The sequence below is a fragment of the Gopherus flavomarginatus genome, chromosome 11 (genome assembly GCF_025201925.1).
Source record: "Gopherus flavomarginatus isolate rGopFla2 chromosome 11, rGopFla2.mat.asm, whole genome shotgun sequence".
NCBI lineage: Eukaryota > Metazoa > Chordata > Testudines > Testudinidae > Gopherus > Gopherus flavomarginatus.
The window spans coordinates 49,553,629-49,571,487 of record NC_066627.1 but is presented as its reverse complement, the minus strand read 5'-3'; the positions used below and the strand labels follow the sequence as shown (position 1 = coordinate 49,571,487).

At 45.7% G+C, this 17,859-nt stretch overlaps 1 protein-coding gene across 2 annotated transcripts in view; it reads left to right on the top strand.

The window, feature by feature from the left end:
* The window catches only part of STK35 (serine/threonine kinase 35), a 35,829-nt gene extending 23,969 nt beyond the window's left edge, over positions 1-11,860 (top strand). For both annotated transcript variants that reach the window (XM_050918367.1, XM_050918368.1), the window contains one exon: positions 6,401-11,860. The gene's annotated coding sequence lies outside the window, so the exon portion shown is untranslated. The remainder of the gene's footprint in view (positions 1-6,400) is intronic.
* The last annotated feature ends 5,999 nt before the right edge of the window (positions 11,861-17,859 follow it).

The window sequence follows — 17,859 nt, the reverse complement described above, 5'->3', positions numbered from 1 at the left end:
AGACGAGGCTTCTGAAAGCAAACCAGCTAGTACTAACTCCAGAGCTGAAGGTCCAGCCACAATGCAATTGGTTTCCCCTCAACGCTCTTTCGCCAGCTTCTTGACCTTCAGGGCGCACCCTTTCAGAGGGATCGGGGTTGTGGCCAGACAATGGGAGGCTGCTGGTTTTTCTTTACTCCTCTCATCTACCTTCCATTCCCTCAAGAGGGATCTGTAGGATTTGTACAGTTGGGGGAGTGCGTTAGAATAGGCCAGTCAGAGCAGGATTAGCAAACACCTTGTATGTCAGGATTACAAACACCTAGGCAAGGAAGCAAGCAACCAACCCAAAACCCTTATCCCTTTAAGGGCCAAATAAGAAATTCCTCCTTAGCTCACTTCACGTGTCTTGGTTCAGTATGGCCCCAAGAGCACACAGCCTCTGCTTTGCCTTCAGCTGTCTACTAGAGCTGCTGGTTCCCTTACTTTCTGCTCTTCCTCTTTCCTAAGGAATTCAATAATTCTCCACAGCTGGTCCCACTGCCCATCTATCCTCAGGGTGGGAGCCTATACAAGCTATCTCAGTGGTGAATTCATTGCTGAGCTGTTGGCTATAGTCCAGTCCTATCTGGTATTAAAATATAACAGCAAAGGAAAGCCATTAATTTAAAATTATTAACTTAAACATCCCTAATACATTTGAACTAAGTCCCACAAATAACTTGCAGGCTGGAGAAGAGCAGTCTTCTGTTTTATCTTTCATTTGTAAGCTCAGTTTTAAAGTGCTAGACCGACAGTCTTGGAGAAAAATTTTTTCCATATCCTCAGAATGGACCAAGCTCCAGATTGCTAAACAAAAAGATCTCAACCCTGATCTGGAGGGGCCTTTTGAGGGGTGAAAGGATGGCTCATCCCATCTCTTCCCTGATCAACATGACTACAATTAATGCCACGTTGCTTTTGTGATTGGATGCTTGTCTCCTGGAAACTGGCCTGAAAAAACCACACTCATTTCACACAGGTTCCAAACGTCTACTAGCCAATAACGACTCTTGCTCACTATCAACCTGAGCTGGATTCATTAGTCTTTAGCCATTGTTAAACTTCACCAACCCCCTTCATGTGCTTGGGCCTGGGGATGGTTTGGGGGAAATTCCATAAAGGATCACAGAAATGTAGGGCTGGAAGGGAGCTCACAAGGTCATCAAGGCCAGCCTGCTGTGGGGGACGCAGGATGAAGTAAGCCTGGACCAGCTGTGACAGGTGTTTATCCAGCCTGTTCTTAAAAACTTCCACTGATGGGGATTCCACAGCCTCCCCTGGAAACCTATTCCAGGGCTTAACTGCCCTAATGCTTCTAAGGACCCATAGTAGTTGAAGACATATCAGGTCCCCCTTCAGTTGTCTTTTCTCAAAACTAAATGTGCCCAGTTTTTTTAACCCTTCCTCATAGGTCAGGTTTTCTAAATCTTTTATCATTATTGTAACTCTCCTCTGGGCTCCCTTCTGTTTATCTTTCCTAAAAAGGGGTGTCCAGAATTGAACACATTGCTCCAACTGAGGCCCCATCACTGCTGAGTAGAGCAGGACACCTCAAGTGTCTTACTTACGACACTCTTGTTAATAAACCCCAGCATGATATTAGCCTTTTTCAAAACTTCACGTTGTAGACTCATAATTTGTGATCCATTGTAAACCCAGATCCTTTTCAGCAGTACTACTTCTTAGCCAGTTATTCCCCATTTTGTAGTTGTGCATTTGATTTTTCCTTCCTAAGTGAAGGTTTTTGCACTTATCTTTACTGAATTTCATCTTGTTGATTTCAGACCAATTCTTTAATGTGTCATGGTTATTTTGATTCTAATCCTGTCCTCTAGAGTGTTTGCAGCGCCTCCCATCTTGGTGTCATCTGCAGATTTTATAAGCATCCTCTCCACTCTGTTATTCAAGTCAGTAATGAAAATACTGACTAGTACCAGACTCAGGCCAGACCTTTCAAGGACCCATTAGATGCACCTTCCCAGTGTGAGAGCAAGCCCTTGATAACGACTCTTTGAGTACAGCCTTTCAACGAGTTCCGCACCCACCTTATAGTCATTTCCTTTAGACCATATATCCCTAGGCTGCTTCTGAGAATGCCCTGTGGGACTGTGTCAAAGGCCTTATTAAAATCATTCTATATTACATCTACTGCCTCTGGCCTCTTCCCTAGTCCAGTAACCCTGTCAGAGAAGGAAATTAGGTTGCTTTGTAAGCAGCATGATGTAGAATCTAGCAAACTAAGGTAGTGATTAAGTCCCTCCCCTACCTCTTCTGTGCCCTTTCATCCCATGCAGGGGAGATAATGTGAGAATCTGCAGGTTAATCTCTGCCTCCCCCATATTAGTAAGAACACTATGCTACCAAAAATAACTGACTGATACCCTTTGCAGGACTGCCCCCATGCCAGCTCCGGTTCTCTTCAGTGTGACCTGGGCCATAGGTGCCCTCCTATGCTGGGCACTGTGTACAAGAACTCCCAACACGCACCAGGTCTCAGTGGAGTAATTGATAAGCTGTTGATGCCCATGTGAACATTTTTAGCTACTTAAGACTATAAGTGTCATCAGTAGAGGGATTAAAAACTCTTGCACTTACCCCCTCGAAACAGCGTGCATCATTTCATCTCTCCTTTTGTCAAAAGTTATTTTGGGAAACTTTGAACTTGGGGAAATCTCTCAAATGCGGATCTCTTCTGGAGATGCTCTGGTTCCAGTAAAATTGGAGCAGAAGAGCCACATTACCCTGCTTATGAGGTTGCAGCATAAGAGAAACATTCTAGAAATTTTCCTGTGTAATTTCCTTTAAGAAAAATGCTCCTGATGTTCCAAGTGCCTTTGCCCATGGAAGAATGCTTTGTCTTTGTAGTGAAAGTTTGTCTGGTCAATCCACTAGCACAGGGGTAGGCAACCTATGGCACGGGTGCCGAAGGCAGCACGCCAGCTGATTTTCAGTGGCACTCACACTGCCCGGGTCCTGGCCACTGGTCCAGGGGCTCTGTATTTTAATTTAATTTTAAATGAAGCTGCTTAAACAGTCTAAAAACCTTATTTACTTTACATACAGTAGTTTAGTTCTATATTATAGACTTACAGAAAGATACCGTCTAAAAACGTTAAAATGTATGACCGGCACGCAAAACCTGAAATTAGAGTGAATAAATGAAGACTCAGCCCATCATTTCTGAAAGGGTGCCGACCCCTGCACTAGCACACTGTTCTGACTAGCATTTCTCATCTATACTCTCCTAGAAAGCACAGTTAATACATATATTCCCATTTCACTACTTCAAGCCAAGGTAGATAAAAATAGATTAAACTGATTTATTTAAATAAATACATTTTTTTAAAAATCAACCTATTAAAATTAGACAACCTACATTAAGGCCTAAATTTACCCTAATCTATTAAAATAAAAAAATTCAAGCTGTACATATTTTCTGCCAAAATTTTAAAGAAAGTCAGCACTGAACTTCTGGAAGGTCACTGGCCAACAAACTCTGGTTCCAGCTGCTTAAAGTGCTAAACCAGTTTTTGTCAGTAGTAACCTCTTCGACAGCAACAGACAATATTTGCTTCATTTCAGTTTATTCAACTAAGTTAGTTCAATGACTAGTTCTTTCAAAGTTAAGAAACCAATGGGGAATTGAAAAAAGCAGGAAGGCTTTTTTCCTCTTCCAATCAATGATTAAAAACTAGGTGTGAGAGCATAAGATCTACTAGTTCTAAAATCCTGAAAGACGTGATGACCAGAAACAATCACTTCAGTTCACAAACTACATATAATACTTCCTTTGTTTAACAGATTAGTTGGTTTTAAATGCAAAATATGTTTTGATACCCCCCCCAGCATGTTTGAGATAGTTTTGTTTAATTAAAAAAAAAATAAAAAAACCATTTCTGCACATTTATTAAATTCCAATTTCCATCCAAATAGAGCTTGACACTAATTTACTAGATATTTTTTGAACTTGTAATAAGTATCATTCAGAATTTTAACATAATAAAAAAGTAAAAATTAAGAATCTGAATAAATGTATGTTAAGCTATATGACTGCTTAAATAAATGTGTGTAGATACAATGTGTTGTCCTGGTAAGCAGAAAAATACCAAATGTAGTGTAAAGACTATATTTAGTTGCAAGTCAACATGTTTTAATGGTTACCAATCAGTGAGAATCAAGTTTTCTTTAGGAAGATAATAGTGTTTTACATTTGTATTTTTTAGTTAAAATTCATTTAAATCAAGGCTTCCTGCTTGCCGATTTAAATCATGCTTATAATTGAGTGATTTAAATTCAATCCACTCTGCTTCAAGCACCAGGAGAGGAGGTTTCTTCCTTTAAGAAGTTTATTCTTTAACAAGATTTTAGTACACAAAGGGATTTCAGTGATTTTCTGGGGCATAACCATCTTTCCTCAACAGGTTAATTCTGTCGCTGCTAAGTCAGCAGCACTGTTTTAGTGGGAAACTGATTTCATTCATTGGAGGGGGAAGGACTTGTTGGCTCTCCTGGGATACCAAGGTTGTAGGATGGTGACACTTCTGATGGGGCACATTCTGTCCCCATTGAGGTTGACAGTGAAACTCCCATTTACTTCACTGCCACCGTACCCTGGCTCAGAGTTTGTATTAGAGAAATGTAGCTTGATGGGATTGGCCAAACAAAAGCAAGGCATTTTTCCGCTTGTCCGTATAACTTTTGAACACTGCATCAGATCAGTTCCAAGATTTCAGAGAGTGGTGCAGAATGAAGGGATGCCAGGAGCTTCCAATACATGCAGTGAGCTTGATCTACAATTAGGGTTGCCAGTTTTGGTTGGATGTATTTCCGGAGATATCACGTGACCATCTTTAATTTCTGGATACCCCAGGACAGTCCTGGAGGGCTGGGAACCCTAGCTACACCAGCAGTAAAGAGGGCCAGCCTCTAGTATTATTACTGGCCCAGCAAAGTGAGATCCTACACTCAACATGACAGCATCTCTCTGTTGGGATGTAACATGATAACTTTTGAACACCACCTCCAATCAATTTCAGAATGTCAGGGAATGCACTTGGCATCTGGTTAGTGCAGACATCAGCTTGTGGGAGGACTAGACAGGTGTGTGCAACAAAGTGCGTGACGTCTAGCGATTAGTTACAAGTCAAACATGGAACGAAGGCATAGGAACATTCTTGTGTTGCCAGTCTAGGCCCTTCGAAATTGACTCCCCGTCTGTTCTATAAGTCGCATGAATGAGCTAACTAGCAGACCATAGCAATTAGCACGCAGAGATGGAATCTAACATCCCTGAGAGTTAACATTCACAGCCAATAAGAAACAGTCTCTGCTCCTCTTGAGTTTCTCACTGTGTGTACAGCAAGGAGGATTTCTTTAATTGCCTCCAGCAAAACAACTTGAGAAGCCTCAGATGCTTTCTCACTGTTAGTGAATTGAAGACGGTCATACCTGCGTGTGACAGCCACACTGTTCCTCCTTTAGTCGGGCATGCAGACAGACAGTTGAAAGTGGTTTTTAAACGGGCATGCTCATGAACACATCATATGGAGCCTCTGGAAAAAGTGCTTTCATGTCTTAATAGATACTCATCTAGCACACCATGGCAGACCCCTTTTAGGATGTAGCTACAGTACTTAAATATAGTGTGGTGTTATGCATGGTTAAGTGACTGAGCTCAGAGACTCAACACAGTTTGGGCACGTATAAATAGCATGTGGCCAAGATTAATACATTGGATTACCTGTGAATTTGTTTTGGAGAAGAAAAACAACATTCTGAGGTCCAGAGCTGCTATAGCCAGTCCTGGATCAGTGACAACATGGCTAGGCTGAGGGATGTGTGAGTTTCAAAGACCAATATTTTAGATTAATCAGGACTGGAAACAAGTACTTAAATCTCTCTGCAGTGGTATCTATCTACAGTCAGTTCCACTCATGTCCAGTTACCAAGTATCTGATCTCAGAATCCATTCACTCTATTACCATCTTACTTTTCCTTTCCCAGTTGAATTTATCTGTTTTTTTGTTTGTTTGTTTTTAAGCAACTACTGTTTTATGCCACTAGAAGCCATTGCATTATAGTAGATGAAAGCAAATTGGAATGGCGGATTCCAATCGGTGTGAAGCCTTAATCCCCAATTCTTATCCATCAGCAACTGGCAGGTGGTAATGGTGCAAGTGAAATGCAGGGAGGCGGGAAAGCAAGGTGAGCAGAAGGAGAGGATTTGAAAGGTCCGATGTCTCTCACTGTGTCAGGGGTAGCCATTTTGACCAGCCCATGGAGAGGCTTTCAGGACATTACATTTTTCCAGGTACAGCCCCTAGACCGATGTGTGAAACAATGGCAATATCTGATCTCTCTTTATTATTTTTGTTTCTAGGTTTATTTACCAGGGACCTACAATCTCCATCACTTACATGCACAGAGGGAAGCAGATGGTTTGAAGATCACTTGACAACAAGATCTCTGGCAATGGGAAGTTTTCCCTTTGTTTTGGGTTTTTTGGTCACGTGAGATTTCTGAAGAGCCGAATCTTTGCAGCCCATTTGGTTACAAGACTATTGAATGCGGTCAAGAACATGTTTCTCTTCCCCCACATCCCCACCTCTTTCCTCCACCGTTTCAGCCTTGTTATTCGACTAGAATGCTACAGGTTCTTCTGGGAAAGACCCCTGGCTTTTTACCACCACTGATGGCAGTTAGAAGCCCTGCAAAGCATTCCCTCAACTGCTGCCAAGTACCAAGGCTCAAAGTCAGGATGTGCCCAAGTTTGTTTTTTAAAGTTAATATCCTTTATCTAGGGGAGAGAAGCTCACTGGGCTTGCTCTGTAGTTGGGAGATTGTAGAAAGCAAGGTCTTTGAAGCCCCATGTTGGAAACAAACAGTCATGTGACTCAGAACCTGATGGCTCCTTAACAGGCAGGTGCTGCCCAGGCTATAACGCAAGTGACATTAGAGTAGCATAGCAAAAATAACGAGACGGAAAAGAAATTGATTATGCAAGATCAGTGCTGTAGTGGAAAGATCCTCGTCGTCCCCCCACCCAAATAAAAAAGTCATCTGTGGATTTTGGCAACTGAGAGCCTAATTCTGTAATGGGCTTGTGGAGTGGATGGGACAGATTTTCAGGTGACCCACTGAACTGTAGGGTGGATGTATATGACAAAAGAAGAAAGTAGCTGAAAGATCTGAAGTCACTTGTGTCAAACTTCAGCCGTGAAGGACTTGGCAGTATTGGAGGTAGGGGGCCCTGACAGCTAGTCACTCACTGTGTGGTTTCAAGGCTCCTGCAGAAGACTGTTTGCCCTTTGCACGATAACTGTGGTCTACAAAGGGCAAAGAGAATGCTGGCCGAGCTTGGGCACTTCAGATTACGCATCAGTGGGATGTAGGGGAAAGGAGGTGGGAAGCTCAAGCTGAACAGTTAATACTTAGTTTCCTGGCCTGCATTTGGAGCTGCTCTGACATTCTGGGACTGACTCTGTGTGATGGCTTCAGTAGTGCTTTAGACCTTGCTCAGTGTAAAGCACAGCACCCTTGTTACCTTGTGATTTCTTAAACATGCTAGAAATGGCTTCCCAAACAAACCCCTGCTGGGATACTGGTCTAGAAGCCACTAGTTGTGCTTCCAGACTAAATCTCCCTCACCCAGTTACCTACGTATTCCACTGTCGCTCTGGTAGGATGTGACTGGCTTCACAGTTAGAGAAGGGCCCTGCTGACCTAATCATACAGGATCTGTACCGTACTAACATGCCTGCTGGCTGTGCAGATATGTCGGTCTTAATTCTCTTCATTGACATTTTTGTGCACCCACTTGCTACTTGTCTGTCTACTCAGTATGCTACACCATCCCCTGAAAGTGAATGAGAATGCAATAACTCCATTAGGGCTAGATTAAGGATGGTGTCTAGTTGGTGGTTTGTTTTTTTTTAAACCTGTATGCCTTGACAGCTCTGCTGAGCTTGAATGCAGTGACCAGAGAAGATTTGGGTGCCACCTCACCAGGAAGGTTGTGCTGTGCGTTAGGGGAATAGCGGAGCAGTAGCATATAGTTGTACATATGTGCTCCCCCAGCTGACTGAACACCTTGTGTTTTGAAGGTTTCACACAGATATAGTAACCAGCATAGCACAAGCCCAGGATTAGGACCCAGTACTCTTTCCTGCACCCCCAATGAGATGCTTCTCTGTGCTGTGGAGAGCCACAGCCAGACCTTCAGTACCCTCACTTCTTCCCAAGATGGTTATTTGAGGTTAGGACGTTTGGGTTTGGTTATCAACCACAGAGGACTGTCTGGCTTTGTAACTCCTCCATTCACTTTCCTTAGTCTACGTTTGATTCCCAGTTTAGCAGGGGGCTGTTGTAGCAGCATCTAAGCTGCCCCACCCCTCTGGAGTAACGAAGGAGTGGATTTTCTCACTACTTGAAGCCCCTCATCAGTCACAGGGTGCATTGAAACATAACACAGGCTTTCGTGCTGTTCTGCCCATTGTTTTTCCATCCCCCTTGCTGTTTTCCTGACCCATGTTCTCTAGAAGCAACCCAATATTCCTGCACTCTTGTTCACAAGAGAACTGCTCTTCCATGTGGCGGTCGACATCAGGCAGCCAGCTGCTTCCTGCACTTCTTGGACTTTCCCCAAAGTCCAAGACTATTAACTACACCTGTCTTAGGATGAGAGTCTCAAGCTTGTACTTCAACACTGTCTTTGGGCACTTAACTCATGCTAGCTGTGCATGGATGGGACAACTGACAGCAGACTCCAGGCTCTAATAGCAGGGCTACTCAGTACAGCCTTTGCAGCTGTTGGCTGCTATAGCTACACCCATGGCTAGAACGGACCTGCTCTTACTGTGTATGCTCACACATGCCTTCCCCGCCAGGAGGAAGTCCCAGGGGAATGTTATGGCACCGAAGGCAACTTCCAGGCAGACTCCTAGGAGAGCTGCTTTGACTTAGCTCATGCTTGTCTCAGAACTTTCTATTCAGCCTACTTACCACCTCCAGCGATACTGAAGCCATCACCCACCAGAGACTTCCAGTTTTGCTACTCCCTCAGAGGCTGTGCGCTCTCTCCAGCACTGCTGCATGTGGTGGGGAGGCAGATTTCAAACAGACACAGTGCCACTTGCTTCAGGTCTTCACCTGCAGAGGAGGTACTAAGGAATCCTTTTCGTTGGATATCTGAGTGCCCCCTTTCCCTCTCTCTGGAAACTTCAGTGAAGACATGACTACTCCCCGACTTATATGCACTGCAGGCAGAGCGTGCGGCTAGCCACCTGGTTAGTGTAAAGTCACCCTCAGCCCTGCCACGACTTCAGCTCTCACATTTTCACTTCACCTTTTGTATTGCAGATATCTTTTAAAACAGCTTGTTGTTAACTAGATAGACCGTAGTGCCTTATAGGATTTAGAAAACACTTCCAGGAAGAGTTCGGGGGCTGCTAGCCTTTGGCCACTTGGGTCATTTCCCCTTTAGTTTCTGGTCAGTCTAAATATGCTTCTCTCCTTTGGTTTCCTGCCCATGGCGGCTTTACTGCTGAGTGCTCTAAGATCACTAGAATAATGAGAAAGCCATACTGGTTACAGGTCATGGTGAATCAACACACCTCACCTCTGGGCCCTGCCCAAACTCATCCTAGGGCAACAGCATCAAAAGAGGGATTAGCTCTAACCTGCAAGGACATCAAGCTTTCTGGGGAGCGGCATCTCTTTCCTCTTGCTTGACATCAAGTATCTGCCCAGCTCCTCCACCTTACTGCTGCTGGCTGAAACATCTCACCCATCGTATACATTTTTTGGCATTAGGCTTTACAGCTGGGGTAATTCCAGCTTCTGGGAAAGGGGAGCTAAGCCGGAGGCTCAGGACTGCCTGGTCTCTGCAGCTCATATTCATACAAGAGTGTCTCCTGATTTCTGACTGACCACGCTTGATACTGAACTTAAAAACTGACACTGGAGGGACAACTCTAGCTGTTATGAGGTCTAAGCCTAACCAGAGGGGGGAGAGTTGAGGGCTGCTACCAAGGAGGTTCCACTGATTTTGAGGCTTGCTCTCACGAGCCAGGTTTTTGCTAGAACAGATGACATGGCCCTGTCCATGTTATAGGATTGTATTAAAATTGTTTACTTCTAAATATTCTGTTTACAGTGGGGGTGAAAGAACTAGCCACATTTCTGGAGAACTTTGAAATGTGGTAGCTGCACCAACCTGCAATGGAGGTCTGCACCTCCAGCATCACACCAACACTGGGGTGGCTGTAGTACCACAGCTGTATTCCATAAGGCGAGGGGTGCTGAGATGGGCTCGATAGCCTGGTTAGAGAAGGAGTCAAACTAGCTTCCCCCATGTTCTCCTGCTGCTGTGTTTAAGGTTCAGAGGGGCTAGTGACAGCTAGACAGTGGTCCCTCTCTAGTCTTCCTTTACTCCTCAGGATCCAGCTCCTTAACATATCAGGAGGTTCCCAGAGCCTTTGTGGAGCAATAAGAGACTTCCACAAAGATGGTTACTTTTTTGTTAAATTCCTCATTTGTGTAAATCTTCTCACTATGCAGTATCTACTCTGGGTTTAAGCCTGCCCACGGACAGGGTGCAGCTGCAAAGAGAACAGCCAGCTGCAATGGAGGCAAAAAAAATTCAAATATATCAAGTTTAATTTACAAAGGCCATAATAGTGGGGAACATAGTGCTGCTCTGTCTGGTTTCCTCTAAACACACTGCCAAAGCATGTTAGGCAAAACCCTTCCCAGGGACTACTGGTGTTACTGTTGCTTTAAAGCCAATCTCCCTTTCCCTCTGGAGTTGAGTTGGTGCCCTTCAGTGACTTCTCTAGAAGACTAATCAAGCACTTACCCCATTCTTCAGCATCCACCCCTACATCATCTGTTGCTGGATCTAGACCATGCTGCTAAAATTCCCCACAAGCTGTGTACTGCATATTGCTTTGGAGCCAACCAACTTTCTTGGAGACACTGGTCTTTTTATTGAAGCAGTTCAGATTTGAGGCTTGGCTGCCATCCCCTGGAGCTGGACCTTGTGTTTCTTCTGATGCTTGGCAACACTAGTTTGTGTGGCTGAACAAAGCAAATTACTTGGCATTCAGATTTATCCATTCCTTCCATGTTGCAAGCAATACATCTGCTGCTGGCACCTCTGGCCATAGTTCCTGGAAATCATTGCATAGGCTGTTCTGTTCTCTACACTACAGTGCTAGCTATTATCTACGTAAATTGGTGCCTGCTTATGTTGTGCTGCCCACTTCCACTGTAAACATTTGACTGCAGTGTGAAGTGACAGCCTGCCGTTTTCCTGAAACAACCAGTGGCAACGCAGTTACACCATCCCCATCTAAGCATTTTCACACTTTAGAGTCAGAGGGGGAGGGGAGGCAGGGTGAAAAGCACAGTAGGAAGTGGCCTCTTCTAACTGCAACGTGACAAATTCCATCTTCCTGCAGTTTGCCATCTCAATGTTTTTAAACGCTAAGGTGTGGCTCCCAGGGGGAATCTGTGGTTGGATATTTAATGCATCTTCTCTACTGAACTAGATAGAGTGGGAAGGCTTAAACCCAGACGCCAAACTAAAGTTACTTCATGATACTAGTTAATAAATCTGTATTTTTCGTTTTGCACAGAAGCTGGTAATCTAGGACCTGTGTGTGAACTTTATATAAATATTTTTTGTACTTGGTTTACTTGGGTTGGTATGAGACGTATTTAAGTTCCTTGACACTGTGGATACCCTGATGTGTATGAATGGCAGAGGCGTTGTAAATTAAGAGACGTTTGTGTGAATAAAGCAATTTGCTGGGGTTGAAAAGCCATACTCAATTTGAAACGCGAGTTTTGTTTCTTTGTTTTCAGCCTTCCAGCTGCAATATATTGTTAAGAGATGGGAGTCCTTGGAACAGCAGCACGTACCATGGTCACAAAGAACAGCAGAGGCTAGGTCAGGATGGTTCTTTGACTTCCCCTTAGGGAGTCTTCCAGCATCAAGCTCCAGCAGAGAAGTGGGCAAGAAGTTCTTAAGACATGAAAGTAGCATCTCCCAGAGCTGTGAAATGAAAGCACCTGCAGCTCCTCTCTCTAGAGAAGGGGCGGGGGGAGCTGAGCTATCAGTCCCCATGGCATTTAGAAAGAGAGGGAAAGACAGGAGCCAGGCTACCCTTCTGCCTCTGTCCTGTTACAGCCACCTGTGCCATTGGGATTTCCAACCTCCCTCCAGATCTTGTCAGGGTCTTACAGCAAGGAGGGACAAGAGCGTACAATATAGTGCTACTGTGAGAGCAAGCCTGGAATAGGTTTTTCTATTGTAAGGAGCAAAAGATGCAACCTGCAAATCAAAGAAACCCTAATTAAAGTGATGAGCCCAGCCCAGGCTCCTGCGGGCTGCAGCTAGAGCTCTGGCTGAAACTGAAGCCTTGATCTTGGGAGTTTATTTCTGTTTCGCTTCCGAGAGAGGGTCTCCTGCTCCAGGCCTTGAGAAGGAGGCTGAAAGGCAGGGTCTTAAATTCTATAGCGTCATTGGAAACGTTGGCAGACTGGGGTCAAGCAGGCAGAGCATGAATGGGGCAGCAGCTAATGGTGCCATGTTAACAAAGAAACTCAGAGGCTAAAATGGATTGAGGTTGCACTTGTTCACCTCCTACGCCATTGCAGAGCATTGGGTTAAGCTAGCCACGACTTCTCACCCTGGGAGAGGCTTCAGGGCTTGTCTAACCTCCCTTGGGAAAGGACTCATCAGGCTGGGGCCAAAAAGGTAACTGCTTCTGCTGAGCATACTCTTGACCTCCAAGAGCAGCTCTGGGAGCTCTGACCTAAGCCATTTTATGTCAGGGATGACAAGCTGGAGTCATCCACTTAAGGACACTCTGAAATAGGCTCTGCTGCTCCAGAGAGGTCCCGTCTCTTACACGGGATGGGCAGCAAAGGAGAGCATGAGCACAGGAGAGTGCATGTTCCTCTCCTCAGAGCAACTTCAGAAAGCCAGTTTCCAGAGAAGCACTTCCCACTCCAAGTGTGGCTAGACATCCTGGGCCAGCGGCATGGCATCCCTACTGTAATCCAGTGTGAGGATGCTCTCAGAGGTCACACCAAAAACAGAAGCTGAAGAAAATTCTCTTTATAGCTTAGTATCAGTCTGACGAGGGTTGGAGGGTAAGTAGCCTGCCCCTACGGTGGAATGACTTGGTCTAATCACGGGAGGGCGGGGGAGGCACGACGGAAGACTATCATTTGTAGTCTAACCCCGAGGATTCACAGCAAGGAGGAGTTTGACATCTTTTTGTGGCATGTGTTCTCTACCTTCTCTGAAGCCACCCTCCCCCTACGCTGTGTCTAGGAGGAATTAAAGTTCTGCTTCAGCTTCAGGGAAGTCAACGTAAGTGGCTTCTTCTCATCCTACCCACCCCTGTCCATGGGTGAATGAGACTAGCTAAAATGTAAACAGAACATCTTGGAACTGAACTCCTTGGGCCCAAGTCATCAGCCTGCATCTTGCGTCACTGTTTACAACACACTGCATGATGATCCAGGAGTAGTTGCCATCTCTGCGCTGGTGCAAGCACATACTCCCTAATTTCCCTGAACCTTGTGTAAGTACCATGGGCCCCTGAACTAGAGAACCTTCAGCAAACTCTGTAGCAGGACCCTAGGCAGACAGGCCGGTGGTGTGTCCATTTCGGTAACAGAAGTGCAGACAGCTGCCTGCTAGAGGCAGAGGGGCCAGAGCTGGCCTATGTCACAGAACTCCGCCTTCGACAGAGGGAGCTTAAATGGATGGTATCCTACAAGATGCTGAACGCCCTCAACTCCCACTGAGCCTGCCCCTGCCTGCAGCAGAGAAGAGAGCTCGTTTCTTTAATTCCTGGAGCAGTGAACTCATATGCAAGAGGCCCAGCAGCTCTTCTGCTGGCCTTTTAAAATGGATCCCACCAAGGTTGGTTAGACCCAGCTGTGAGTAGGTCTACACTACCCTCTGGATTGGTGGGCAGCGAGCGATCATCTAGACTAGACGCGATCATCGACCCCCGGGCACTCTCCCATTGACTCCTGTACTCCATCGCCGCGAGAGGTGCAGGTGAAGTCGATGAGGGAGCGGCAGCAGTCAGCTCACCCCAGTAAAGACACTACAGTGAGTAGGTCTAAGTACATCAACTTCAGCTATGTTATTCCTGTAGCTGAAGTTGCTTAATTTAGATGGATTCCCCCCCCTTGGGGTAGACCAGGCCTGATAGTGTGTGGAGAAAGAGTGTAATGGTTCAGGGCGTTTGGTTTCCTCTGCTGCTCCCAGATCACGGTCAGCACAAAACCAGACCCTTTTACACTTACTCTAAAATAAAAGCACAGCAATAGATGGGAGTAGCACCAAAGTGACATGTTGGGCGGGGGGGAGGATTCACATTTAATTTCTGACAGCTGTCTTGACTGTGGTCTATTAATAATCTGGAGTTTACTTATCACCTTTAAACTTGAATGAGCCCCAAGCACTTCACAGACCATATGGCAACTGCTTAAAAAAAAAAAGCCAGTCACTTTCCAGGGTGGATGTTTAACACACAGCAAGGGTTCAGGACAGGAAGAGAGGATTAATGCAACCACTCAAAACGAGGGCGGTGGGGGAGAAGTGTCTGGCGGGCAGATATTTGACAAGGCACGGCTTGATATGCCTAGTCTCAGATCCTTCAAATAGTGCTGTGATTTAAAATTGATCTCAGATTTGGGAAAAGAAACATCATGGCAGGTTGGGCAAACTTTGTAGAGCAGATCTGTGCTACCCAAGAAGAAAGCCAAGCAATAGGCCAAGTCTCCTGAAGTGTTATTCGACTCCCACATAAAGGCACACTTGTCTAGTTGATGCTTTTTCCCCACCCCTGCTTGCTCAGACATTGAGGCTCAGAGCAATACAGACAGTCCTTCCTCCACCCCACCCTGTCTTGGAGGAATCTGGTCTCCCAGCCTGACAGAAGATTAATCACAGCCCTAGCAACAAGTCCATTTCTTTCCCTGTGTTGTGTAACCTGGATGGAGTTTTAGAGCTGTCACTCCCAGCCTGTTACCAGAGTTTGGCAAGATCCTACCCTTTTGGGGATAGGAGGTTAAATCATCAATTGAAATATGCTAGACCAGGGGTCTCCAAACTACAGACCGCAGGCTGGATCTGGGCCAGGTCTTCCATTTGTCCAGCCCTCCAACCAACAGGGGAGAAGCGAACAGCTGAGCAGGCAGGGGGAGCGGCTGCTGGCAGCAGCTCGCATGGGTTGGGGGCAGGGGAGCTCAGCTGAGCTGTGCAGAGGGGTGAGTGCCCCCAGGAGCCAGTGTCCCCCCAAAAGGGGAGCCAACTTAGGGAAGAGTTGCTGCTGCAGCCGAGCAGGCACAGACCCCTGCCTTAGAGTAAACATACAAGCCAGATGCTTGATTACATCTCCAATAAATGGAGTAAAGCAGATGGAAATTAACAATTTCATAATGGTTACATTTTAACTACAGCACTAATAGAACCAAACAGTATTTGTATGATACAAATGTGAGTTTTTAGAAATAAAAAAAGTGAAATGATTTTTAATGTATTGACAAATAGTGTGATTTCACAGTACCTGCATGATTAACTTTTATACCTGATTTAGAATTTAATGCAATACTGACAAAGTAGAGTTGGTTTTTTAACAATTTTGCATACATTTAATCTTTTTCATAGTTGCTTCAGCCTGTGAAGCCCCTTTAAAAAAAAAATCGAATATGGTCCTTGTCTCAAAGTTTGGAGACCCCTGTGCTAGACGGAGTGCACATGCATGCCCATGCCCACAGCCAGGACCTTCTAGAATGTGTCAGCCCTGGTACGCTACCATTTAACATACTTTTAGAGAGCTGTTTCTTTAACAACTCAATTTTTTTCAGCACTTGTCATCCTGAAAGTGCACAAAGCACAAACTGTGCATAGTACATACAGCACCAGTGTTATGCGGCCAGCTCTGGGGTGGAAGACTGCAATCTGTATGCAGCATAGTAGCCGATTAGTCAAAACATCTGCTGGCTGCTCCCTACAGCCCCAGGGCATTCTGGCCTTAGCTCAGCTTGGCTTTGTGCTTCACATTTCACCAGTTATTGAAATACGCTCAGTCTTGTGTTTTCTGGCCCACAGAAATCGCTTTTACCCCTAAGCCAGAGCCAGCCTCCTGCTTTCATTTTTTAATTAAAGTTTTAGATAACAGCTCTTACTTTGGCCATGTGGCTCTTTAAGGACAGAAGGATAATGGACTGAATCAAGTAAATATTAGGGGAGGTGAAGAATTCTAATTAAAGAGGACAGATCTGGTAACCACTGCTCACAGGAGCCATCCCAGCCAAGGTTCAGGCGAGAATGGGTTAGAATCAGACCCTGAGATTTGAATACTGTGACCAGGTCAGCTTCTCTATCTACCACCTTGCTGATCACTCAGCATAGCACCAAGCCAACATTACTGGGTGTTCCACTTAGAGAAATGCCCAGGATAGACCAGCCACCACATGCAGCAGACTGTGGCTTTTAGAGTCTTACCCCAGAGCCCTGCCTCCTCACCCCCCAATAGTCAGTGCGGTTGCCAGGGAAGGATGAAAGGCTGTGTCAGCTCAGCTAGGAATTCTGCAGTCTCAGAAAGTCCAGGTGGACTGAGGCTTACACACAAAGCCAACGCACTCAGGCCAGTGAGTCCCTGTAATGCTTTTTCCTGGCACACTCCATCACCTGTGGCATCAGGATAAAACTGCTGAGGAGACGAGCAGCTTTGCTCTCTCCACACCAGGTACAATACAGGCCAAGGCACAGAGCTTCCCAGCCATTCAACAAGGAGCTCAGGGTAGCATTTCCCTGGAGCCGAGGGCCCTGTGGAGGTGAGGGGGGAGATCATGCAGTGGTGTGACGCTCCAAGAGGTGCCTCTGCTTTCCCTCCCCTCCCCCAACAATCTACTGTTCATTAATAAGAGGGCGGTGAGTGGTTTTCTGCACAGCCCCAGGAAAGCATTCGGCTCAAAGCCACAACAATGCACCCACCTAGATAGTTATGGCTTCAATAGCTACAAACAGACTGTTTACTCTGTAGAATCCCTCTGCTCCCTCCCCAGCAGTCAGACACACGGGCCAGGAGGATTTAAAACAGGAATAGAAGCAAGCGAAAGACAGCCAGACACCCCACTCCCATGCATGGTGGGCACAGCCAAACCTGCGCATTGATCATAGTGCAAGTGCTGGCACAGGCAATATCACAGTTCCCTCCGGGAAGCCCTGGTTCCTGACAGCTTCAAGCTCTAGCACAAAACGACAGTTCAATCCACGGAGGGAGATTGGCCCAGACAATCTGCCGCTGCATTCATGGCAGGCCCAGAGCCACAATGCTTCTCCCTGCACTGGGAGAGGGACTGGTCCAAAGTTACAATCCTCCACTCATAGAAAGACTAGGCTTGCAGCTCTATAGGACCTTTCCCGTGGGGCTCTTAAAGAATCAGAGCAACATCCATGAGTGTAGGATCACTCCCCTCCAGCAGTGTTTTTATGCTAGGTTAGCAGTGATGGGGCCACAATTTTAAGCATTTGTGAAACCAGGTGCGTGCACCTTAATGTAAAAAGTCCAGTGCAGCAGGCAGGGATACACCATGCAGCATATGCACCTCTGACCCGTGCAGAGACAAGCATGTTGCATGTGAGGAGTGTAAATGCACTGTCAAATAAAGGTCACAAAGCAAGTCTTTGGTAAAGCTAGAAATAACACCCAGGAGTCCAGATTTTGGACCCATTCTCACCACTAGAGCCGCTCATCCATTCTCTCCAAGTGATGCAGCACTCGGGAATAGGATCGAGACAGT